This window comes from Ambystoma mexicanum, chromosome 3q (assembly GCF_040938575.1).
Source record: "Ambystoma mexicanum isolate Mex_15411 chromosome 3q, UKY_AmexF1_1, whole genome shotgun sequence".
NCBI classification, from domain to species: domain Eukaryota; kingdom Metazoa; phylum Chordata; class Amphibia; order Caudata; family Ambystomatidae; genus Ambystoma; species Ambystoma mexicanum.
In genome coordinates, this window is record NC_090926.1 from 150295686 (window position 1) to 150322537 (window position 26852).

The following is a 26852-nucleotide window of genomic DNA, read 5'->3' on the forward strand; positions in this document are numbered from 1 at the left end:
AAGCTCGTTGCAGCATTTAATTTTATTAAAATATGAATTCTTGATGCCTTCATTGTTTTTCCATTTCACCTCAAACAGAAGTTTGTTTTTTTCTCACGTTCATGTAACTACTGGATGGACAAGTAGGCTCATGGTGCCCTCGACTTCTTGGTGCTGGGCCAGTCAAGCCTTTCTCAAATGTCTCCTTCGCCATTAGTTATTTTCCAACTGCGCCACACTGAAAAACCCTTTCCAATCACAGGGTTTCAAGCCTTCCTTAAAGTGCATCGTGGAATATCCAGGTTCAATACATTCCTATGTATTATACATTGGCACGAAGCTGCAACTATTCACTACTTAGCCAGCCTTAAGATCCCTCTGTCTACTTGCGTTCCTACATCTGTACAAGTGTGAACTGATTTAGCATTTTCTTCAGCGTTTCTGTAGCATGAGCATCTTCATCTCGAGTCCGAAATGTTGCTCATCTTTAGCACCTCCTCTTCAGCTCTTATAGAATGTCTATGTTCTTTTACTTCGTGCATCTTTTTTGGGTGAGTCAGCTCTGCTCCGCATGACATCACCTGTCTTCTTTTTCACTCATTTTCACACCTCCTCTGTAGCTTTGTCCAAAAGACCATTATTTCTTCATCTATGCATATAGGGTTTTCTCAATGGATACCTCATTTCCAAGATTCTTTGCTGTACAGGCTTTCTCACTGGTACTGCACGTGTCACAATTTCTGGTTTTCAACATATAGGAAACATGGCAGCGGAGCTTTTGGTGGGGGTACTTGACTCCTCCTTTACACTACGCCTGCCTTTCAGGTTCTGCCAGCGGAGCCTACCATTGTGTGGGTCCAGTGGAAAGAGATGTTTGATACGTACCTCATCGCAATTGGCAGGAAGGGGTTTGCCCCCAAGAGGAAGCAGGCCATCCTTCTCATTTGCCTGGGTGTAGAAGGGCAAAAGATCTTCGAGACTCTCCCTGTGGGAGGGAGAGGGGCAGGGTGATGCCCAGGATGTCTATCCAGCTGCTCAACATGCCATGCTTGCACAGAAATGTTGTCATGGAACATTACCTGTTCTGCTCTTACCCGCAGCAGCGAGTGAGCATGTTTGTAGCTGCCCTGCGAGGGTTAATGAAGAATTGTGAACTTGGGACACTGGCTGACAGCCTGGTGCATGACCAGATTATGAGGTGTACAGTGGATAAGAAGCTGCAAGAAAGGCTTTTGATGGTCTCGGGAGCATAGCTCAGCAGCAACATGCTCGCCTTGGAATCAATATGACACGGAGCAACACAAGCTCGATCCCCGGGTCTGCGCTTAGAAACCTCTGGGTTTTAAGCACGTTTATAAATAACCTATCATCATCATCATCATCATGGTGAGTGACCTTTGCCTGGACCAGGCCATTGCCATGACCAAGTAAGCGGCACAATCCTTGGCCTACTCCGCAACTTTAAACACTTCCAGAGGCGAAGTGAAAAGGTGTGCAACAAGCTCCCCAAGACCTCTGGGGCGCAAACCTTGCCTTCTGCCATGAGGAGCCAGGGCAGAGCAGGATCTTTTCAAGGGTCCTGAGAGCAAGGCCCAAGGGTTAGTGAATGTGTGTTATGCATGTGGGGAGGGGGATCACATTGCTACCAGTGCACACCGTCCTGCCATGAATACTTTATGCAAGAAATACAATAAGAAAGGGCACACAGCAAAAGTGTTCAGGAATAGAGGGGAAGTAAGATTTGCAGAAGAAGATAATTTGTTCCAAGAGGGCATGGGTGATTTACTAATTGCCAGTGTGGATGGTGAGGACGTTGATGCTCCCTGGTGTGAAGTGAAGGTTGATGGGCGGAACTTGAGGATGATGGCTAACTCGGGTTCCAAATACACTGCTGTGGGAGTAGATGATTTCAAAATGCAAGGCTTTGATGTGGATCCTCCAGACATCTGTCCCAAAAGGTATGCGGGCATGCCAATTAACATTGTGAGGTCAAAGTCTGTCAAGAATACATTCAAGGCCAGGGCTATAAGGAGGTGTTGTATGTGGCAGACAAAGGTGTGTCGATACTGAGCTGAAAGCACAAGAAGGGGTGGCAGATCATTCTGAACCTGAATTGTCTGAAGCCTGTTATGTTAGTGGAAGACAATCTGTGTGCTCGGTACCACAATGTGTTTGCTGACTGCCTGGGCTGCCTGAAGGGTTTTTGCCACGCGATAATTTTGAAAAGGGCGGCAAAACCTGTGGTGTACAAAGTTCATGCTGTTCCGTTATTGCTTAGTGAGAAGCTCAAATCCGAGCTTGACAGGCTGTGTGTGAATGATGTGATTGAATTGATTGAAGCTGCAGAGTGGTTAGCTCCTATGGTGATTGCGAGGAAGGGAGACGCCAATATAAGAATGTGTCTGGACCTTAGGTCCCTTAACAAAAACATTTGGGTGGATCAGCATCCTCTACCCAAGGTGCAGGAGATGATCTCTCTCCTGCAAAGTGCTAATACTTTTCTACAATAGACTTATCAAGTGCATATCATCAAGTCATGTTGCATCCTGACTCTAGACCTTGGACCTCATTTGTAACGTTGTTTGCGGCTGATAGGTTCAAAAGGATGCAGTTCGGGTTGGCGTTAGCTGCAGCTGTGTTCCAAAGAATCATGGAGCAGTTGTTCGAAGGGTTGTCCTATGTAAAGTGTTTTCAGGATGATATTCTTATGTTTGCATCTGATTCCAAGCATCATGAGGAGTACATGTGTGAGGCATTGAGAATTTTGGATCAGGCTGGTTGTGCGATTAAAAAAGAAAAATGCACTTTCAGGATGATGGAGGTATTTTACCTAGGGCATGTTATTGACTGGAAAGGCATCAGGCCCAAAACCAATTTAGTGGATGCTGTGCTTAAAGCTCGGTTGGCCCAGACTTAGGTATTCTTAGGGCTGGCTGAGTATTACTCTAAATGTATAGAGGGGTTTGCTACAATTTGTGCTCCATTGAGGGAGTTGTTGAAAAAGAATGTCAGATGTGTGTGGAGCACAAAGTGTGAGGGGATGTTCTCTCAGGTCAAAAATAGTTTTCTTGGGGCCCTCATGCTTAACATGTTAAATCCGTGTTGCAAGACAATCCTAATGACTGATGATAGCACAGCGGGATTGGGGGTGGCCTTCATGCAGGTGCAGGATGGCAAGGAGTGTGTGATTGCGTTTGCCTCCAGGGCCTTACAAGGTGAAGAGAAGAACTACTCTATCGTAGAGAGAGAAGCTCTGACTTGTTTTGGGCAAATCAACCCTTTGACATTTTATGTGTGGGGTATGCTATTCACTTACACCATTAGTTCACATGTTGAGTGGAAAAGGTTTGTGGGGGGGGGGGGTTTGGCCGGGATCAATCGCTGGGCTTCTGCTCTTCAGGAACACAATTGTACTATGGCCTACGTCCTAGGACCAAGGAATGTTGTGGCGGATTGCCTTTCTCTGCATCTCCTTGAATGGGGGAGGGCATTTGTGAAGAGGGGTGGTCCATGATTGCACAGATTGGGCAGGATGGCGTGTTAGACTTGACCATGTGGTGTGAGGAAAGTGGGGTAGCTGACAAAAAGGCTAGGCTGTGCCAACTGTTGGAAAGTGGCTGGCCTAGGGGAGCCGCAGGTGTTTGTCCGCAGCTTGAGCAAGTTATATGGATGGATGGTGAGATTTTATGAGGGGTAAGAATATGTTCCCCCGAGGGGAATGAGGGGTCTCATCCTGGAGATTGCTCATAAAGGACATTTAGGGAGGAATTTGACTAAGAAGAGAGTGAGGGAGACGTATTGGTAGCTGGGCATGGATGCTGAAGTAAAGCACTTAATCAGACATTGTGTATCATGTGCATCTAGCGATACGTTACATGTGGTGGCAAAACCTCCTGTGTGTCCTCTGAAGTTTCCCACAAAGCCATGGGAGAAGATCGCACTGGATATAATTGCCCTTTTACCCAAATGTTTTCAAAGGAAAATGTCATGTTTGTGTTAATGGAGTACTATTCCAAACGCCCTTGTGTGGGTTTTACAGATGTCTGCAGTTCAGTTTCTTGATGCAATTTCTAGAGTTGAGGGTTTTCCATCCACCCTGTTCACCGACCATTTCGTGCAATTTAAGTCGATTGTGGTGGCTGATTACTTGAGAGGAGCGACGGTGCATCATGAGACTACGGCCTTGTTTTGTCTGTGCCAAAATGGAACGGTGGAGCAGATCAACAGGGTGGTGAAAGGAACACTTCAGCTGACCAAGATGTCCAATTTGAGTGTTGAAAGTTTGATTTGTGACATGCTTTGGGCTTATAGAAGTACGTCCCATTCCACAACAGGGGTCACGCCCCCTTTGTGCCATTGAGGGGCAGGAAACTAGTTGACGAGTTAACTCTGGAGTGTCTGGGGACCTCTGGTCCTGTTAAGGTGAACAGGGAAGTGCTTATTAGCAGGGCAGAGAGATGCCAGGAGAGATACAAACAGTGGTGTGAAAGTAGGAAACATGTTCACATGGAACCGTGTGAGGTTGGTGACTGCGTGAAAGTAAGGAACCCGAGGGTGAGAGGTGCGGGTGCTCCATATCTATCTGTTCCCAGGAAAATCTGGGTACAGTTGTCGTGTTGGATGGTGGTACTAAGTGGAGCTTGTGCCGACTTGTGAGATGTAATGAAACGGAGAGTAAAGTGTATAATGAGGGCATAGATATGTACCAAGGGTTGCCCCAAAAGTTGCCCAGTGATGATCCTGTTGGGCCTCTGGAGGGGAGTGAGAGTGGTTACGGTGCTGTGGTGTTGGGTAATCCCCAGATGCCTGCTCTGGAGAGTGGTGAAACTTTGTGTGGCTGGTTGCACAGGAGCATCCTTTGAATGTTCCTTGGTGACACGCCATGCAGGAGACAGTGAAAGTCAGTTGCCTGCAGCAAGTCTGGTGAATGGTGCAGCTTGCATGTTGGGAATTGGCCTTGGATGAATAAAGCCTTCCAATGTACCTGCACCGCCTCCGTTTTGTGTTTCCTCCTCCTTCTCTTCCTGGTTACATCTGCAGGATGCAACATTTTGCTTTTACCAGTTGGTCTGCTTTCTCTCACACCACCGCTCTTAGAATGGAAAGTCCTATTGTGCGTAATCCTGCTGTAGAGTAGAAGTGGCAGCCTGACTAGGGAGTTACCTGGCTGGGCTCGCACAACTCCCTAATCCATCTCTTTGCAGTCTGGTAACCTCTTTAAAGTGCATGTAGCTCACCCATAGGTAGACCAGGCTGAACTCAAGGCGTAACACTGTGGGAACTGTTGTAGTGTGAAAGTATCGTAAGTGCCATGTGTTACAGAAAACATGAACTTAAGGCAAAAGAGAAGGGTATATCGACAAAATAACTGTTTTACCTAGGGCCTATAAATAATATGAGATAAAAAATAAAATGAGTTAAGAAATTTGAGTCTTAAAATAGACTTTACATTTATGAATAGGAGCAATTGGGACCATGTTAAAAGGGTTTTCAGTTAAATCTCATGTAAGTGTTTGAGACAATCGAAAAAAACAGCATATCTTCTAGGTGCCTGTGAGGGTTTTCTTTTGGTGGGGCAAAGCAGCTGAGATGGAAGCAACATATGCGGCTGCTGGATTTGCCCCTGCCTGTTCTCAATTTTTATTTTATTGATTTTTGTATTGGGTATTTATAATGCACCTATAGAGCAAAAGTTGTTTCTAGGCGTCAATGTGTGCCCAAGTCTCTTCCGTGTGCTCTGGTCAATGTTGAACTCTGATGTTGATTTTCTCAGACTTGGATTTCATTGGACGGACAGAAGTAAATCAGATTTCTACCACCTATGTATTTTTAACTGTCTTTTATGAACAGGGTTAAGACCAACCCTACCCCTAAAACATGTTGCTTTTTAACGCCTCCCCTAATCATCACCTTCTCTGTGGAAACCTTCCCCTTTTTCAGCCCTTTCTTTAACCCTGTTGACATGGACACAACCAGCCAATCACAACCCGCAACAACCTTTTTCTTGACGGTGCTTTTAATTATTTCATTATTTAATTAGTGCTTTTTCACTAGGCCAGTAAATAATGCACAACTGTCCCACAATGTCTGCGCATAAACCCATTAAATAAACGTGTACTCACAGATTACATTTAATAAGACGAAAGCAGCACCTGAAATGTCTTCTTCTGACTGCCTGCCACCTTCTCCGCCCTATTTATTGGCCACCTATGATGTCTACCGAGCTCTAAGACCACTCATTAAGGCCCCTATTTGGCCCAGTCTGGCATTGGAAGGCTGGCTTCTCATTTTCTCCCGCAGCAACATTATTCCTACATCTTCTCCACATTACTTACCAGCATACCACATCACCCCAACATCCTCCCTTCAACACCCTGCCCATCAGTCTCCCGCTGGCACAGGGCTACCCACCTCACCAGCTATAATGAGAATTATCAATGCAGCGAGAGCCCACCTATTAACACTAAGCATTCCAGACCTTGCCTCTGCAACAGAAGACGACTGCGCCTCTCAACGCGCACCTCCAAGCGCCCTAGTCACCCAGCGAAACCTGCATCCAAAATATTAAGACAGAAACACCTTAGAGCACTCACCTTTACACACTACTCCCACCAGCTACAAAAGGCCAAACCATTGTGATAAACAAGGACTACTTCAATTGGAGGCCACCAATTCACCAAGCACCGGTCTAACTCTCTCCACACATTACAAAACGACGTGTTGTAAATTGCACTTGTCGCACTAATCCAACCGCGCTACTACCAATCACACTACCCATCAGCAGCCCACCACCACCACCTCTCTAACTTCAGCACCTACACACACAGAGTGGGGCCACGCACCCACTGCCACACCATCCTACAGTCCAAACCTTTGCGCAAATACGACCCTCCCCATTAAGGGAGCCTTAATCAATGCTAAGTCAATCACAGCACATGCCTTGCACATTGCTGACATGATTTTCTGAAATGACCTTGATTTGTTAGCCATTTCAGAAACTTGGCTACACGTAGCTACAGGCCCTGCCCTATCCCTGGCAACGCCTGAGAGAAACACAATGTATTGCAAGAACATAGTGGACACAAGAGGTGGGGGAGTTTTCCATTACATCAAAAGATTCCCTCTCTATATGAGAAATGAACAACTGTACCTTTCAATCAGGGGAACTTTGATCTGTTAAACTGACCCTGTCCCACACTGCCACAGCAACTATCCATTTGTTCTTCCGGCCACCAGGCCCACCTCTCTCCTTTGAGGATGACAATCCACTTCTCTTCTATGCAGATTCTAAACCCACATAAAAAATCATCCTCCTAGGTGACTTAAATTTGGGATTCAATGACAATTCTGACACTAATGCACTTGGCATAACCAATGCCATTGAGGCTGCAGGTTTTCACACAACGCGTTACAACTCCCACCCATGTCAAAGGACTGGATCCTAGCCTGCCTACGAAGCTGCCCACAACTTTAACTAGGAACTCTAGGAACATAACCGCACCACACATTCTGCCTCTGCTGAAGACACAACAATTCACCAGTCATAATTAATGATGCAGCTACTTTGGTCGACATCTACAATCAATCTTTGATGCTTGCCATTGACACTGTTGCCTTCATGACCAAACGCAAAGCTAAATCTATCGCACATCTTACCTCTTCGTTCACCCCTGAACTTAAAACACTCAGCTTGACTAACCGTACTGCAGAAACTACCTGGAGGAATGTCCCAACACTGCACAACAAAGGCCAATTCACCTCCATAACTAATGATTACAAACAAGTAATATTCCAAGCCAAAAGCTCAACATACAATGCTACGATTGCTAAAGCCAACTCCAGCACTAGGGAGCTCTTTGCCATCTTACGGGAGCAAGAATCCCCAGTTCCCCCTACCTCCGATGGCACCAAAGACATTGCCTGGTGCATAACTATGCAAAATGCCTTAGTAGGCAAAATATCTACAATACAAAAAAAGATTTTGTTGAAGAAAGATAAACTGAATACCCCTGATGAGCATCTTGACCTAAAGCCCCTAGCCCCGAAGCATGATGTCCCCTTATTCGAGTTCAAACCCGTGTCTGAAATGGATGTTCTCAGAATTTTCAAAGGACTCAAGCCATCTAGATGCCAAGGTGACATTTGCCCGGCTCCAGTCATTAAAGATTGTGCTAAAGCACTGGCGCCATTCATCTCCTCTCCTATCAATGCCTTGTTTCTCACTGGCACAGTGCTAGCTAATTGAAAGATGCCTGGGTTCTACCTTTACTAAAGAAATAAAACTTTAGACCCAGACATACAAATTACTGCCTCATCACAACAGTCGCATTCCTCCTCACAAATCTGGACAGAGCAGCCTACCTACAAATTCAAATGCATCTAGAATCCACCAACCTCTTGGGCCTGCGCCAATTGGGCTTTCGGCCCGGCCACGGCACCAAATCAGCTCTCCTTGAATTAAAGAACCAACTTGATGAATCCGAAGACTCAGGCAAGTTAGCCCTCCTCCTGTTGCTTGACTTATGAGCCGCTTTTGATTGGGTGGACCACCAAATCCTTTGCCAACACCTCTATTCATCAGCCTATTTTTCCACTGAAGCGATTGCCTGGATCTCCTCATTTTTGTCCAACAGAACTATGAGATTCATTTCGCCATCTGCATCAGCTCCTCCAACCCCAGTCACTTGCAGTGTTCCACAAGGCTCTTGTGTGTCACCAACTTTATATAATATCTTTAACAAACCACTCTTTGACCTCCTTGATTCCCAGGGAATATCCTACACAAACTACGCTGATGACAGCTACTTTTTCCCATCCCTGGCGGCTCCATCACTGACTCCAACAAGCTAAGCTCGGTCATCCAAACCATCCGGCCCTGGATGGTTACACACATGCTGTGCCTCAACAATGACACAATCCCTCCAAAACAAACTTGATGCAGCCTACAAATCATTTACTGTTGACGGCATCACCTTTCCAGTCTCAGGAGATGTCAAAGCCCTTGTGGTCTACATAGACTCAAATCTGTCACTAAACAGGGAAGTTAACGCAATCGCCAACTCAGCGGCTTACACCACCAAGCTAATTTATGCTTGTAGACCTTTTCTCTCCACCCACAGCTGCCTTACCATTTCCAGAGCACTTACAGGCCCCAGGCTGGACTACTGCAATGCATTATTTTCAGGCACGACTTCACAAACTATCAATAAGATGCAGATTATACAGAATAATGCATTAAGGGACACCATGAACATTGCAAAAAAAGACCATATCTCCCCAACAAGAAGAAAAGTGCAATGGCTGCCAATTTGGGAGCATATCTTATTCAAAACTCTTGCCATCACACATAAGTGTATCTTGAAGACTGCCCCAAGATACCTTGCATGCATGCTCAACAAAACACAGTCGACCAGACTCACCCAGTCTTGGCACACGCACTGCCTTACCAACCCAAGATTTAGGTTCCAAAGATCAGGTGCTGTGAAGTTCCCGGTTATTGCAGCCGAGAACTGGAATGCCCTCCCTTTGTCTTTAAGATTGGAGCAATCCTATTGGGCATTCCAGGAGCAGCTCAAAACACTCCCCCCACCCCAAGAGTTGGAGATGAGCTGCATCCCTCAAGAACCTTCATACTGTGTTGTAACCTGTATGTTTATGTTCTGTCATTGCAATATTTGAAATGTCTGTAACTGGTGCAACCAGCACCTTGATGCCCTAGGTTTTAGCGTGCTATATAAATGATAACATAAATAAATAAATAATCAAAAAAATAAACTTACTGATTTGCAAACGGGCACATCTATTCCATTGGCAAACGCTGTATTGTAATCCTTTGCTGGTACAAACTTTTCAATACGGTGCTAACAATTGGCTCAGTCGCTGTGGTATGCTGCATGCACCCCTATGGTCTGATCCATCATTCACATATAATTCATATGTAATATTTACATTAAAACAATCCATCACAAAATTCATCATTCCATTAAAAAACGTTCTTCATCATGATACATTAAACACAGTCCTGCTCTTTCTGCCTCTCTCTACCCGTCACCTTCATTGTGTTTACCTCACTGTCGCTTGCTGTCTTTGTCTCCCTGTGCCTCTGCCTGGAGCTCTACCCCTCTCTGTCTTTCAGTCTCCATGTTTTCCCCCAAATCCTCTCTGTGCTTTCTGTTTTGACTGACTGGTAGCAGAACCCCCAATTGTTGTTATGTACAGAATGGATGTCTGAGGAGAGTGAGTGGACTAGATGTTGCATTTCAAATATTCTCTGCTGTGTGTCTCCCCTCACATGCCACAACTCGTCCTCAAAGAGAGGACCCTCAAATCATCCTTCTCTTGTCACTCACCCACCTTCTGCAACTTGATCTCCGTGCTAGCTCGGAATGCCCCCACAGTTCTCCAATTTTGTAAATTTCCCAAAACGTGGCCTTTTCAGCAATACCTGACCAAACACTAATCCCAATGGACGCACACACCTCAACTTACAGTACTGCACTACTATTAAAAGCTGCCAGCCCAACCGCTGGCTACCCACACTCTGTACAGCGCTGCACTGCTCTCGAGATAAGACTTTGCGCCTCAAATAAAGTATAATTAAGTAAAGAAGTGCATTGCAAGCGGATGATAGTAGATAGGGTGGAGATTACCCGCAGCTGTGATTTAATTTTTGCACATTTTCTTCCGCATTTGCTGGCAGCCCTAGACAATGGTGTGAACACCTGTCCATTTCCATGGCAACAGGGTATCCAGTGAAAATGTAGTCAGTGAAAAAAATCATGGTGAAAATACCTCTGCAGTGAACATGTTGCCAAGAAAAAAGTAGTCGGAAAATGCAGCTGTAAATGAGCCAAAAATGTAGTGCTCCTAGGGTGAGTGTTAGGGTCAAGGAGGGTTAATGGGCTTAGAGTAAGCTTCAGGGTAGTGTGCGGTGAGGGTAAGGCCAAGGTTAGGATTAGAGCAAAGGTTTGGGTTGTGGCAAGGGCTATGGAAATTGTGGCAAAGTAGCTGGTGATGGGGTTGGAGTTACTGTTCATTTTGTATTTATTTGGTGTTTTGTGTTGGGTCAGATGCAAATCAAATGCTTTAGCATGCCCAAGGGTTGGTCTTAGGTAAGGGTTCGGGGGAGAATAATGGTTGAAATTAGGGTTAGGGCAAGGGTTAGGCTCGGCGATAGGGTGATTGTGGAAGTATTTTTAACGTTTCAGGTCATTGTTAGGGTAATAGACTTGTACTTTCATGCATTTAAATATAACTTCTTTGGCGATCCTGTTCCTGGCAACATTTTCACACTTTGCATTGCTTGTATGGAATGACTACATTTTCACATGGCTACATTTTCCTGGTGACATTTTCACATAGAACCAGGAATAACTGGTGTCTGAAAGCCAGAAGCCATTATATGATGGGAACACAATAGGAAAAGACAGAATTATAGCAATATCTCTCACAAGGGGGATGCCCGGCAAATGCCTACCCAGTGCCTATACAAAACCCCAAACTCTTGGCTATGTTAATGCTTGTTTGATATGGGTATTAACTTTACTTGTATAGCTTTTTAAATAAAGTATACAGTTGCCCACGATGAAGAGTCTCTGTAGCGATGAAAATGGTCTCAGCAGGAGCAGGCACTGCCCAAGGCCAGCAAGGGTGCAACATACCCAGGCTGATGTGTTGGCCTCTCGCGGTTTTTCCTTTCTGTGATGACATTGCACATGCAGATTCTACCAGAGATTTAGTTTCACCTGAAATCATGTTATGGCCTTCGAATTTCCGAAGATGCTGGGTATATTTGTAGGGTGCTAAAGTTGGACAACTGTTTCAGACAAACAGCATAGTGCCAGAGCCACACTGGCAGGTGTCAATGGATGGCAGGTGTTGTGCGTGAGGGTCTCTTTTTACTGTTTTCCTCTAGAGACCTCGTGCATAGTTCTGGTGAGTCCTTCTGTCTGTTTTGTCTTTTGTGCAGAGCTGCTACTCACTGCTCACAGGGCCATGAGAGTCTAAGGCTAAAGGACCCACTGACCCTGAGGACTGGGTCAGAGGCTATGTTTTGCACGCCTTGGAAAGACATCCTCATTGCAGCAAGGACATGGCAATGGGATGTAAGAAAGATAGCACACCAACTTGCACGTGAGGCCGAGTAACCCAAAGATGCCTTCAGAAATACTCCTACATGCCGTAGTACTTTGTCCAGAAAGGGCAGTGTGGCTGTGCCCCGGCACCCTTTAGCTGCCCGTGCATTTCCTGGCCCTCGGCCTGACAGCTAGTTAGTCAGCTGTCAAGCTGCGTGCTGAGGAGTGCTCTGCAGCGTAGCAGTCACCCTGCGTCTGCAGGGCACGCACATGAACAGGCCCATAGGCTCCCATGCACACGAAGCGCCACCCACACATGTGAGCTTAGTGGACCTCCTGCACGCCTTGGGCTGTGAAGTCAGCATCCTTGAAGTCCCCTAAGGCACACTAGGGTGCAAGCCTCCGGCTCTCTGCTTCCGGTGTCCTCACAGAAGAGGAGCAGCACGCCATGAGATGCTGTAGCACATGAATGAAAGGTTAATACAAAATCTCTCTGTGCATGTTTGCATGCACCTGTGTATGAGGGTGAGCGAGTCAGTATAACTGACTGTATTTTCGTCTATGTGGGACTGTGAATGGATTTGGAGGATGGGAGACCACAGTGTCAGGCACGTCACTAACCAAACAGCATGCAGTGCATTTGCTTGTGTATGTGATGGGTGTTCAGGTAGAAATTAGAGTGACAAGTGACAATTTAAAGGGCAATGGGGCAGTTTTGGGGAAAAGAGAGTGTGATGGCAGAGGGGGAGAGATCAGGGGATGTGGGATTTAACTGGGTTAATGGGGCAGTAGTGAGCCAAAGGGAGTGACATTGGGTGCACCAGGGAAATGCATCGATTCTAAGTGCAAACATAGGTCCAATTAGGGGGCAGTTCAATGCGACATGGGGCCGTTCTGAGGGTAGTGAAAGTGACATACGACAAATCCACACAAAGCTAATTCTCCAGCATCTCTTGACTCTGCACCCCTGGCCTGTTTCTGAGGTAGCTGGATTGAATCTTTACATGAGCTGACATCCATTTTCCTAGCATGGCCGCCGTGCCACATTATATTTTCGTCTACAGCAAGCTTCTATATGTCTCAGCTAACTTGGGTTGCTGCTACACTTATTGGTCCACAAGTCACTTTATCTTCGTTTGCATACATGATTACCCTATCATTTCGGACATGTTTCTCTTGTTCAGTTACATCGTCACTCTTAAGTATTTTCTTATCGTTTCGGTTTGTCTTCGTGTATCTTCTTCATGACATCTCTCTGCCCTCATCAGCTTTCACTCAGCACTACATGATGTCCAATGGTGTGTGCTGGCATCTTTCCACATGATATCCTTCCACTCTCTCAGTACTAGGTTACATTCGATACGGTTGTCTGAGTGCATATCGTCTCTCGTACACTCTATGCGGTATCAGCATAACACCTGGAGTCCCATTTAAGGCTCTTCTGCTACTGATCCAGTATGACAGCGTTGAGGGGGTGGGAGTTAGGGATAATACGTCCACTAGTTCCTGTACAAATGTTCAGGGAATACTCTACTGTCTAGAAAATACCAGCACTCGCTAATTTCTCGATGACGCAATGCTAAATATGTATGTCCCCTTTCACACATACCATGGATCTGCTCTATGGTCACAGATTGACTAAGTCCAATGCAGTATGGAAACTTATAAACCGCCTGCTAAAGACCCATGATTCCAAAAAATGTTGGCATCTTATTCGGAATCACGAGGCTGGTGCTGAGGCCAAGGAAGTCGTGGGAATCTCAAAGGACCAGTGGACTGTCCACATAACAAAGCTCTATGGTGGGGATGCCATAGCTACTGTTGGAGAACCTAGTGAATCGATGGAACACTCTATGGTAGGTAGGCATATTGAGGTGACGGACCAATTTCCTCTCATTATGAAGGCTAATTCTTCTCGGGACACTGGTCTGGATGTGCTCTGTAACTTGATACTCAAGGGAGATCCCAAATGATGGGCCCAATTTCTTTCGGTCCTATTTAAGCAGATCTGTGATGTGGGGGGTTATCCCACCTTCATGGAAAACTTCCATTCTAATCCCTGTACTTAAAAAGGGTCCCTGTAACAACCCTTCTAACTTCAGTTTACTGGCAATGTTGGACTGTAGTTCCAACCTTTTTGCCAGTCTCTTGCTTGAACTCCTTACGGCGTGGGTCAGGGAGAGGGGCCTGCTTAGTTGCCTGCTTAGTTGCCTTCTGACAGGTTTTAGGAAGAGTAGTGGGACTACTCACTCCATCTGGTCGTTACTCACCCTAATTTCTGACACCAGAAGTTATCCAGAAGTGCCTATCTACTTATGTTTCATCTACTATAAAGTGGCCTTTGATAGCATGATAAGGGAAAAACTCTGGGGAAAGTTGGAAATATGGGGTATAGATCCATCACTCCGTTATTTTATCAGGTCTCTTTATGGTGACACGAAGGTGAAGATCAGACTCTCCCAGGAGGGGCTTTTATCACATTCCGTTAACATGTCACGGGGTCTGTAACAGGGGTGTCCGCTGGCCACACTACTTTACAACTTATATACCTCAGAATTTCCCACTATTCTGAGTAAAATTAAGAATCATCCCCCGAGATATGGGAAGTGCCCCATTCCCTGCTTACTCTATGCAGATGACACACAGGTTCTTGACTGCACCCCCCAGGTATTACAACAGTCCCTCAATGTCCTTCATATTTTTGATTCAGAGCATGGCCTGATACCAAATGCAGCAAAAATAATGTGCTGCGGTAAGGGAGCATATGGCACAGCAACATTTGTGTGGAATCTGGGGGGAGTTAAGTTGGAGCAGGTGGTGGAATATTTTTACTTGGGAGTTGCTATTAGAACTTCGCTCTCCCCAGAAGAATTTGGTAGTGGGGGGTAACACACAAGGCTTGGGCCAAATGGTTGTCTCTCAAAAGAGTTCTCGATTCCCAGGGAGGGGGCTCGATGGCTCCATGGAGGCCAAGATCATGGCCTTCAGGGTTTCGGTTGTCCCGAGCATCCTTTACGCTCTAGAGGTGTTTCCTCTAAGGCTACTAGGCTGGCTCCCCAGGTTAGAGGCTACAATTCTCAGCTCACTACTTGGTGTACCTGGTTGTGTTTCCGGGGGAGGCTACACGGCTCGAATTAGGCCTGTCTTTCCTGTCAATGCTATGGAAGTCTGCAGCTATTAAGCTCTGGGCCAAGATGCCCTACAATATACTGAAGGCTCCTGTCATGATCTCTGCTTCCAAAAGGTCAGGGTTTTCCCAACTCCCTTGGAAGCAGATCCATAACCCAGGTTCCGAGTGCCAACCAGTCCCAATTGGGACCTTTTGGACCCAGTCCTGGCGCCAGTGGCACCAGGCTCATAAATATGCCCAGTCCCAGCGCTGGAAGCGCCGGGCTCATAATGCTTGGGTGGACTTACCTTCAGCAGACCATGCTGCTTACTTGCCTGCCAGTTGAGCCTCTGATCCTCTTCTGTTTGAAACTACTTTTCCTGTTGGGTGGGGCTGGAGCCACTCCCTAGATTCAGAACACTGGAACTCTTCTGGAAGGCAGGAACTCTTTTCTTACCAGGAATTCTTTTCTTACTTAGGCATGGCTGTGGAAGGAGACACCTAAGCACTACAGGAGGCTATTTAAACCACACCCGGTGGATGAATCTTGCTTTGCGTTATTCTGCAACCTCTGCAGCAGAACGCTCATCGTGTCTTCTGCATCCGGTCCTGGGCCTAAGGAAAAAGGCTTACCATCCTGAATACAGTCTTCAGCAACACCTATAAAGACAAGAAAGAACAGGTTAGCATTCCGGCATCTGAAAGGCAAAGGCTTACCATCCTGAATCCAGTCTTCAGCAACACCTATAAAGACAAGAAAGAACAGGTTAGCATTCCGGCATCTGAAAGGCAAAGGCTTACCAACTCTTCGCACGCTCCGGAGGCCTTCGGCGCTGCATCCCGCATCTGAAAGACAAAACAAGGTGCGTTTAAAGACATTGGGGAACTTTAATACTCACGTGCCATTACTCCTTTCCACATCTAATCCAGTGGGTATTCCGGCACCCTGCAGCCGCTCCGAACTCGTACCTGCAAAATAAAAAGACAGTTAGAGCGCATAGTGAAGCAGGCAACAAGCGCTTACTTACGTGCTTCCAGGCGCTTCTATTCATCACACGGGCTCCATCTTCAACTCACTTCAGCCCGTCATCCGCCATCGCCGGAACCCTGCAAAACAAGAGACATCATTACTAAAGACTTTAAAGACATTTGAATGACTCGAAACTTAACGTTCGTGCAGTAAACGACGGACAGCAGTCCTCTGAAGTCAAGAGGCCTGCGCTACCTATCCAGTGAAGAAACTGGTTACAGCACCCTGCCCCGAGGCAGATGGAGAGCTCGGCATTCACTTACCTAAGGTGAGAGCGTTAACCTTTGGGGGTCTACAGGAGAGGAGAAGAGGAAAGAGATAGGGACACCCCAATAACCCCAGTTCATTAACCCCATATTTTCTATCTGCAGACATCTTACTCTACACGTCAGGCATACAGTGCACAGAGGTCCAGCCCAAAGAGCCAACCGGGTGCTCCACATCACCTTTGAAGATACAGTAGTCGCCCAGTCAAGACCGGCGCCTCTGCGAGAATCAGGTGAGCGTTACAGAACGCAAAGCCTACCGCAAAACTCTCGCCCAGGCGCTATGGAAACCTCGGATACTGACCCCCTAGCCCGGTTACTTGGGGAACTAAGGGCAGAAGTGCATGCAGCTCGTCAGGAAACGAATTCTCTAAGAAGGGAACTAATTATTTCCAAGGAGAGAACAGACAATCTTGCTAGACAAGTGCTACAGTCACAAGCCGGACAGACCCCGTTACCCGCATCAGGGGCAAATCTTCCTTCAACATCCTCTATGAATCCAGTGCAGATCAACCTACCTGGGAATGTACCTCTGGCTCCGCCCGAACGATTTTCTGGTGACCCAAAGAGGTTTGCAGTATTTATCAATCAGTGCCGGTTGCACTTCTTATGCCGGCCAGCAGCCTTTCCAACTGATCAAGCAAAAGTAGCTTTTGTACTTTCGTATCTTAGTGGCAATGCGGCAGACTGGTCGATCCCTCTAGTTAATCAAGATGATCCGGTTCTCCATGATTTTCAAGCCTTTCAGCTTAGTATGGAAAAACTGTTCGCAAGACATTCACAGGGGCAGGCCTTGGACAATGAGCTTCTTTCGTTGCGACAGGGTAATCAAGACCTTTTGGCTTATATTGCATCTTTCAATAGACTAATAGTGGAAACTCAATGGCCTGAGGACAAAAGTATTACGCTGTTTTATAGAGGTCTACGTGGAGAGCTCAAAGACGTTTTAGCCCAAGTAGTGAATCCCCCACAAGACTGTTTGGATTATATAGACTTGGTCGTTCAAATAGATCACAGGCTGCAGAACAGGAAGGCCGATCGTTCCAAGTTTGATGCTCGAGTATTTTCCAAACCGCCAACTCCTTCCAAAGGAGTAGACTCCGGGGAACCCATGCAAATAGGGGGTCTGAAAGGTCCTCTAACACAAAGGGAGCGGGAAAGGAGGAAACAGTTGCAATTATGCCTATATTGCGGAAACTCAGGGCACTTTCTTCGAGACTGTCCGGTGAAACCTGCCAAGAAGGCAGTAGGAGCTGCAGTTACCAAAGTTACAAACTCTGAGCAGGGAAACGACCTCGCCCGACAAGAATAGAGGTCCTCTTGCCGAGCGTGAAAACCAGTTCCGTGACCTCGCATTTCGTGATACCTATGGTCCTCATTAGCCCTGATAATCCGGATCGATTACATGCAATTGAAGCTTACGTCGACAGCGGTGCCATCGGCAATTATGTGGATCATGAAATGGTTTTGAGGATGAATCTAACTCTTTGTCCCAAGGCTGTAAAGGACGTCATTACTACGGTGGATGGTACGGAGATAGCCTCCGGGCCAGTAACGCATACCACTCAAGAGGTGACGCTAGTAAGTCAAGATGGACACCATGAGAAGATCGTGTTTGATGTGATCAAGGCCCCTCAGTTTCAGATTATTCTAGGAATACCTTGGTTAGAGAAACACAATCCTCTGATCGATTGGCGAGCAAGAACGGTCCAGTTTCCAGAATGTGTCTCTACTTGTCACCCTCCGCCTGGTGTTGCACTGGCCACAATTTCTTCAGAGACTCCCCAGTTACCTCCCGAATACCTAGAATACCAAGATGTTTTCCGGAAGGATCAGGCTAACTCTCTACCTCCTCATAGGTCTTATGACTGCCAGATAGACCTGATACCTGGATCTACTCCTCCTTGTAGTAGAATTTATGCCCTCACCGAGCCTGAGAACCTTCCCCTTCGACAATACCTGGATCAATACCTGGCAAATGGGTTTATTCGTCCTTCCAAGTCCCCTGCTTCTTCAGCTTTGTTCTTCGTTCCAAAAAAGGAAGGAGACCTTAGAACTTGTATCGATTATCGCTCCCTGAACCAGATCACCGTTAAGAATAGATATCCGTTACCTTTGATCCCTGAACTCCTGGACCAAGTCAGAAAAGCATGCATATATACAAAGCTGGATCTTAGAGGAGCTTACCACTTGGTACGAGTAAAAGAGGGCGATGAATGGAAGACGGCCTTCCGCACCAAGTATGGGCTATTTGAATATCAGGTCATGCCCTTCGGACTTTGCAATGCCCCGGCCGCCTTTCAATATTTTATGAACGATGTCCTCAGAGAGCTCATAGATGTATGTGTTGTTGTTTACATTGACGACATCCTCGTTTATTCTTCATCGGAATCTGAACATCGGAAACACGTGAAAATGGTCCTCGAAAGATTGCGTCAACACAAACTTTTCGCTAAGTTGGAAAAATGTGTTTTCAACGTGACTGAAGTTGAATTCTTGGGATTCATATTATCACCTGGCGGAGTGCGTATGGATTCAAAGAAGGTCGATGCAGTTCTCAAATGGCCATCACCATCCTCTGTAAAAGGTGTGCAAAGCATGTTAGGCTTCGCTAACTTTTACCGCAGGTTTATCCCCGAATTCTCTCGAATAATCCAGCCCATCACTGCCTTGTTAAAGAAAAACAAACGTTTTGAATGGTCTACCGAGGCGGAACAAGCTTTCCAGGATTTGAAGACTAAATTTATCTCTGCACCAATCTTAAAACACCCTCGCCCCGAACTCCCCTACATCGTGGAAACTGATGCTTCAAGCCTTGCCATGGGGGCAGTTCTATCACAAAAGGACCCGGTAACCAATCAGTTGCATCCCGTGGCATTTTGGTCCCGCAAATTCTCGCCTCCTGAAATCAATTACACGATTACTGACAAGGAACTTCTGGCTATCAAGTCTGCCTTTAAGGCTTGGCGGCATTATCTGCTGGGGGCCCGACACACCGTTACTGTGATTACGGATCACCGAAACCTGCAATATTTGAAGACCGCAAAAGCGCAATCCTCTAGACAACTCCGTTGGGCATTATTCTTTGCCGAGTTTGACTTCATAATTACCTATCGACCTGGTACAAAGAACGGTAAAGCCGATGCCCTTTCTCGGATGGGAGTGGAAGAACACTTGGTCAACCCTAAACCTGTACCAATCATTCCCGAACAAAGAATTCTGGGTGTAATCGCCACAGAATCCATAGAGGAAGTTAAGGATAAAGCCAGGCAACTTGTAACTCCAGCAGACATACAGAATTGGCATCTGCAGGGAAAGGACTTTGCAGTAAAGGACAACTTATTGTATTTCCAAGAACGATTATACCTACCCAGCACAGATTTACAGAAAAAAGTAATCTCTTGTTATCACGACTCTTTAATGGAAGGTCATCCCGGTATAGCCAAGACCTCAGAAAAGATCAAGCGCTACTTCTGGTGGCCGTCTTGGAAAAAAGATATCAGAGACTTTATAATGTCCTGTGGAGTATGCGCCCAAAACAAGAGTCAAAAGGAAAGACCAGCAGGCCTCTTACGCCCTATTGACATCCCACCTCGCCCTTGGCATACGCTTTCTATGGACTTCATCACCGATCTACCTCCATGCTCCGGATACAATACGATTCTAGTAATCGTGGACTTATTCTCCAAGATGGCGCATTTCATTCCGCTCAAAGGCTTGCCAACAGCAGCAACTCTGGCCCGAGAATTTCTTGAAAACATCGTCCGACTGCACGGTTTTCCTTCGGTTCTAATTTCGGATCGAGGTAGTCAATTTATTTCTCATTTTTGGCGAAGTTGCTGTCGGTCGGCTCAAATTGATGTGAGACTATCGACCAGTCACCACCCTCAGACCGACGGACAAACCGAGAGGACCAATCAAACTCTGGAACAGTATTTACGCTGCATGCTGCAACAAACTGAAAAAACTTGGAAAGATACCCTTTGGATAGCCGAGTATGCCTACAATAACTCTGTCCATTCGGGAACTGGGAAAACCCCGTTTTTTCTTTTGTACGGCAGTCACCCTCGAACCTCGGAGTTGGATCCCCTCCAAGATCTTGAAACACCAGCAGTAGACTACCTGCATTCTACAATCACCCAAGCCTTTAAGGAAGCTGTTTCTCACCTTCAAAGGGCTAAAGAACAATACAAGAAAGGAGCAGATCAACATCGGAAGGAAGCCCCTCACTATCAAGTAGGGGATCAAGTCTGGTTATCCACCAAATATCTATCTCTAAAAGGGCCACGCGCATTCAACCCAAGATACCTTGGTCCCTATTCCATCACTACCATAGTAAACCCAGTAGCGGTCAAGTTGGACTTGCCCCCGCACATGAAGATACATCCGGTCTTCCACGTCTCTCTATTAAAACCCGTGCAACCTCAAACCCGACTAACCAAATCTCCAAAACCTATCCTAGTGGATGGAGAACTCGAGTTTGAAGTCAAAAGCATTCTGGACTCCAAGAGCTCCAAATCTAAACTATTCTACCTAATTGACTGGAAAGGCTACGGCCCCCAAGAGAGATCCTGAGAACCTGCTGAATATGTCCACGCTCCTCGCCTAATCAAAAGATTTCACCGAACATTTCCTGACAAGCCAAAACCCCCGGAGAAGCCCGGTTTGGGAGGGGCCTTTAGGGGGGGTACTGTCATGGTCTCTGCTTCCAAAAGGTCAGGGTTTTCCCAACTCCCTTGGAAGCAGATCCATAACCCAGGTTCCGAGTGCCAACCAGTCCCAATTGGGACCTTTTGGACCCAGTCCTGGCGCCAGTGGCACCAGGCTCATAAATATGCCCAGTCCCAGCGCTGGAAGCGCCGGGCTCATAATGCTTGGGTGGACTTACCTTCAGCAGACCATGCTGCTTACTTGCCTGCCAGTTGAGCCTCTGATCCTCTTCTGTTTGAAACTACTTTTCCTGTTGGGTGGGGCTGGAGCCACTCCCTAGATTCAGAACACTGGAACTCTTCTGGAAGGCAGGAACTCTTTTCTTACCAGGAATTCTTTTCTTACTTAGGCATGGCTGTGGAAGGAGACACCTAAGCACTACAGGAGGCTATTTAAACCACACCCGGTGGATGAATCTTGCTTTGCGTTATTCTGCAACCTCTGCAGCAGAACGCTCATCGTGTCTTCTGCATCCGGTCCTGGGCCTAAGGAAAAAGGCTTACCATCCTGAATCCAGTCTTCAGCAACACCTATAAAGACAAGAAAGAACAGGTTAGCATTCCGGCATCTGAAAGGCAAAGGCTTACCATCCTGAATCCAGTCTTCAGCAACACCTATAAAGACAAGAAAGAACAGGTTAGCATTCCGGCATCTGAAAGGCAAAGGCTTACCAACTCTTCGCACACTCCGGAGGCCTTCGGCGCTGCATCCCGCATCTGAAAGACAAAACAAGGTGCGTTTAAAGACATTGGGGAACTTTAATACTCACGTGCCATTACTCCTTTCCACATCTAATCCAGTGGGTATTCCGGCACCCTGCAGCCGCTCCGAACTCGTACCTGCAAAATAAAAAGACAGTTAGAGCGCATAGTGAAGCAGGCAACAAGCGCTTACTTACGTGCTTCCAGGCGCTTCTATTCATCACACGGGCTCCATCTTCAACTCACTTCAGCCCGTCATCCGCCATCGCCGGAACCCTGCAAAACAAGAGACATCATTACTAAAGACTTTAAAGACATTTGAATGACTCGAAACTTAACGTTCGTGCAGTAAACGACGGACAGCAGTCCTCTGAAGTCAAGAGGCCTGCGCTACCTATCCAGTGAAGAAACTGGTTACAGCACCCTGCCCCGAGGCAGATGGAGAGCTCGGCATTCACTTACCTAAGGTGAGAGCGTTAACCTTTGGGGGTCTACAGGAGAGGAGAAGAGGAAAGAGATAGGGACACCCCAATAACCCCAGTTCATTAACCCCATATTTTCTATCTGCAGACATCTTACTCTACACGTCAGGCATACAGTGCACAGAGGTCCAGCCCAAAGAGCCAACCGGGTGCTACACATCACCTTTGAAGATACAGTAGTCGCCCAGTCAAGACCGGCGCCTCTGCGAGAATCAGGTGAGCGTTACAGCTCCCTCCCTGCTGGGCCTAGGGGTGTCCCATACAGAGACCACATGTTTCAGAGACCTGGATTAATTGGCCAAACAATGCTGGAAGGAGATAGGTGTTTTCAGGGTCCCCGAGACATAGATGGATCTCCACCTGTGTAGGGTGGAGGCGAAACTAAGTCGCTTGGATATGGGTGCATCTTCAGAATACTTAGCTGGGCTCAGAAAGCATGTGGCCCATTCTCATCAGGCCTTCAAATCTGGAACCTCTAAATCTTATGTGATAAAGTCACGTACCCCAAGACTGGCGAGATTTATTGTGGCCATGCGCCTTCAGACTCTTCGGGTGTTTGAAAACAAAGGAGCATGGGTGGGTGTTCCCCGTTCTGACAGAATATGTAGACTGTGTGGTAAACAAATAGAGACCATTTGCCACATTTTAACACAGTGTGGGGCCCTGAGCTTAGAGTATAGTAAGGCATGCAAAGATATCCATGCACATACTTCTGACCAATTCTGGGGCTCGATATTTGGAGCCGAAGCCTTGTTGTCTGTTGCACCAGCCTTTCATGTCTGGCAGCGGGCGGTGAAGAAGCTTGACATGGCCGCACAAGTCTTAGGAAGGGCCGTCCCCTTATTACGATTCCTGCAAATCATAGTTGATCGCGTGCAAAGAAGGCGATGAGCTCTTATGTGATCTTAATATTTTTACGAGTTTGTTTTTTTCATTTAAACGTTACTTACAATGAACTGTGGTGGGAGTTTCCTTTAAATACCATGATTTTAGTCAATATTTTGTCAATAGTGTTATTGTTATTAATGTATTAATGCAACAATGTATTATTAATGTTTTCAATGTAAAATGGTTTTAAATGTAACCAGAGGCATGTATAACAAATAAAATGTAACAAGTAGCCTTTACATTGTCTGGGACACCGCCTTGTGAGAGGTTAAGAAGATAAGGGATCTTGGATATTATCACAGAATAGCTTCCTTTCAATTTCTTGCCAGGGATGAGATTGTGCGGGGACCCGGAGGCTTTTTCTGTCAGTTTTTCTCATTGTATATTGTATAGAAGATCAAACTCATGCATTAAAACAAATAGAAGGGAGGCTGGCAGAGGTGGTAAGGGCTTCCCATAGGCAGCCATGACATTTTGGACTTTAGAAATCTTACCTCAGCAAACCATAGCAGTGTCAGCCCCTATTGGCCCCCCACCCCTCTGCCGTGGGAGAAGTAACATACACTGGAACCTAACCTACTAACTAATAAAGACAGACACTAGTGTTTACATTTTGGAAACAACAGGTCACAATTTATTGGAGCATACAACACAGGTGGCAGTCCCAGCCCAAAAGCATCATGGTTCACGACCATACTTTCAAAGTGGCCCAAAAACAGGGCAACGTTCTATTGCTGAATGTTCAGGCGGGGGAGGGACTAGAAAGAGACCGGCCTCCAGTCCCTCCCCGCCTTATATGCAGGCCCCAGGGCGTGCTGGAAGCGCCGCCATGGGGACTGGCTCCCCCTCCCCCTGGAGCAGGGGTGGAGAGACCGCGTAGAGGGATGGGGGCACCCAGAGGGGCGTCCCGCTATGCGAGATATCCCTCTAGCGCCCCCTGAGTGGGCTTCGACAGCCCCTAAGCAAGCACATTGCATAGTTCTTAAGAAGGAGAGAATGAACTGTCTATTATGAGCGCTTTCGGGGATCATTCGGCCGATTCAGTATGGTTTGAATAATGTGATTTCTACCCAGCAAATATTTCGATTTTGTTCCCACAGAGCTTAAATATAGTAGGACTTCTCCTCTTAAGTATAATCGCTTCTCCATTGTCGCTCATGTTTTCCTAACTAGATACACATCTTATAAAAGATCAGGGAATAATCATTGGTTGTAGCCGTTAAGATTGTAAGGTTAAGATCTGATCTAACCTATCCGACAAATTCTGATGAAAGGAGTATGCATGATAAAAGGAGTCACATTTGTGACTTCAGCTATAGGATCCTTCTTGAGGGAGGACTATAGTTCAGTCAAAGGGCCTGTGAACATGAAGGTTTAGACCCAAAGACTGAGGGGCATAAGACATCATCCTGGATCAAATGGGTCTAGCCAATCAGAACAAGCTGGAGGTACAGTAGAGCGGATGTAAATCTCACACATATATGGAAATCAGGATTGCCTCTTGGATAGATCATCGAGTCGGCTTAGCCTCCATCTCCTCTTCGAGGTTCCTTGAAGGTCATTCTAGAGTAGCCCATGAGCCTATTGATGGGGGGGTCTGAAAGCAGAGGCTCTAGTTGCAATCCCACAACTAGTGCTTAATTTGAACCTGTGATGTCGGAGCTGATCACCTGAAAATATTTCTCAGCCTCAGAACTAATATATTTCCTGTCCCTGTGATCACCGTTTCTGCAGGGCAGCCCTCGCCCAGAAAGACATGGCGAGGAACAGGCCGCGTGGTCTGATGTCACCTTTCTTACCCACACCTGCTCCTTCACAGGCAGCTCGCGTGAAGCAGGATTTAGTAACTGTATGATAAGAGAAACGGTGGGGCTGTTGTCAGGCTGCATTTGAACGCCACACAGCCCAGCTGCCTCCTTCCAGGCTGCTAATCGTCCTCAGTGTGTTAGGACAGGGGAGGAGGAGATGCTGCCGTCAGGACGTGCGTAGCCAGGCTAGGGAGACTACTCCTGGGGCCCTGTCCCCATGGGGACCGGCGGCTGCGACGTCAATGCACCCCATGTTACGAAAATATGCTGGCGCCGCAGACAGCATGCAAGTGACCCGACTTCACAGGCAGCCAGTGCACTTTGCTCTATGAAGCACTTTCTCAAGCACGACCAGTGGGTTTGTGTGCCTGCTGTAGACATCTCAATGTAATAATAACTCCTGTCATACAAAGCCAAACTAGGCCTAGGATTTGCGGAATGTGATGTTTGATGGATATATGTTATTATTAGTAGTAGGGTCTACTGCACCGTTTTAAAACTTTAAACTTGAATGCCAATGTCTTTCTATCTCTCATTGCGAAACTTTAGTCTGTAATAATCTCCTAAGTGAAATGCTGACATCCTGGCTTGGGCAGCAGCTTCGCTGGCTCGCAAGCAGCTGAGCTGCGATCCAATCCTGTCTTCCTATACATCCCCGTAGGTCATTGGCCACGCTAACTCTCCACATGACGTGCAGACCCCCAGGAGCTATCATTTCACGCGGCCACTTTTCTTATGCCTGCCTTCCCATGCTTTGACCTCTGTAGCCCGGGCCACACGAAGGGCCCGGCTAGAAAGGGCTGCACGCTATTCCACCAAGGGAAAAAACCGCCAGGGTGCAATGAAAGGTTTCATTCAATGTAATGTGTGTGTTGTGTTGTGGTGTGCTATGTGTAGGTGTTCTATTAATAATTGGATGGAATGTTGAAAAGGGAAAGGACATTTTTCAATCTCTCCTTTTGCTGCTGCTTCTATTCTCCGTTCTTCCCCTTTTACTGACTTGTAATGCCCTCCGTGGGCACATCATCTATGGATTATTTTCTCCCCTGCCCTTTCGTGGACCCGGGAGTTCTGTCCCACTCTTTTTTCCCTTTTCAACATTCCACCCAGCCCTACGGCGGCTTTGCAACCTACCAATGCTTAAAGGAGACCTCTTCATTCCACAATTTCTGTGGGACTTTCTCTAAAATGTCCCAATACATGTCAAACGTATTTACTTTCTGTGTCTTTCAAACAGACAAAATGCCTCCAAACAGCATCTCTTGGAGATAAAGACATCTCTTTAATGGCTCTCCTAAATAGCTGTGATTAGGCTGTCAAATATATGTTAGTTTGAGGAGAAACGAACCCAAAGTATAGGAGAAGGCTGGACAGGAGCAAAAGACTTAGGGAGATCTGAGGTAATCGGCGGTTCAGATGCGCTGCGATGAAGACAAAATTAAACAAGAGAGACATATTGAGGGAGGAAGACAGTGGGAGGGAGATCCGTGGGTGTGGGAAACTGGGGAGAAAGAGTTTGAGGTGCATAGACAAATCGACCGAGAGATAGTAAAGGATTCTGGGAGAGGCACTCAATTAGCGTTTTCTTGGCCTCAGGGATTGGGCATTGGAGTTTACCCGTGGGTGAATCCCCAGCTCCTGTTTCTGGGCTCCGGCTCCCTCTATTTTCTTGGGCGAACGTTATTGACAGGGAATTTCTACCCATATATTTCTTCCGGTGGCCATTTTGGGATAGGTTTTTACTTCTGTCAGCACCCTAATGTTCCCCTTTGTTTGCTGAACCTTTTGCGTGTGCTGCTGTGCGA

General features: G+C 46.6%; 1 protein-coding gene across 1 annotated transcript in view; it reads left to right on the plus strand.

Annotated features, from left to right (window-relative positions):
- Positions 1-26852, plus strand: part of MARCHF9 (membrane associated ring-CH-type finger 9) — a 731209-nt gene that overhangs the window by 374206 nt on the left and 330151 nt on the right. The gene's annotated exons all lie outside the window — the stretch shown is intronic.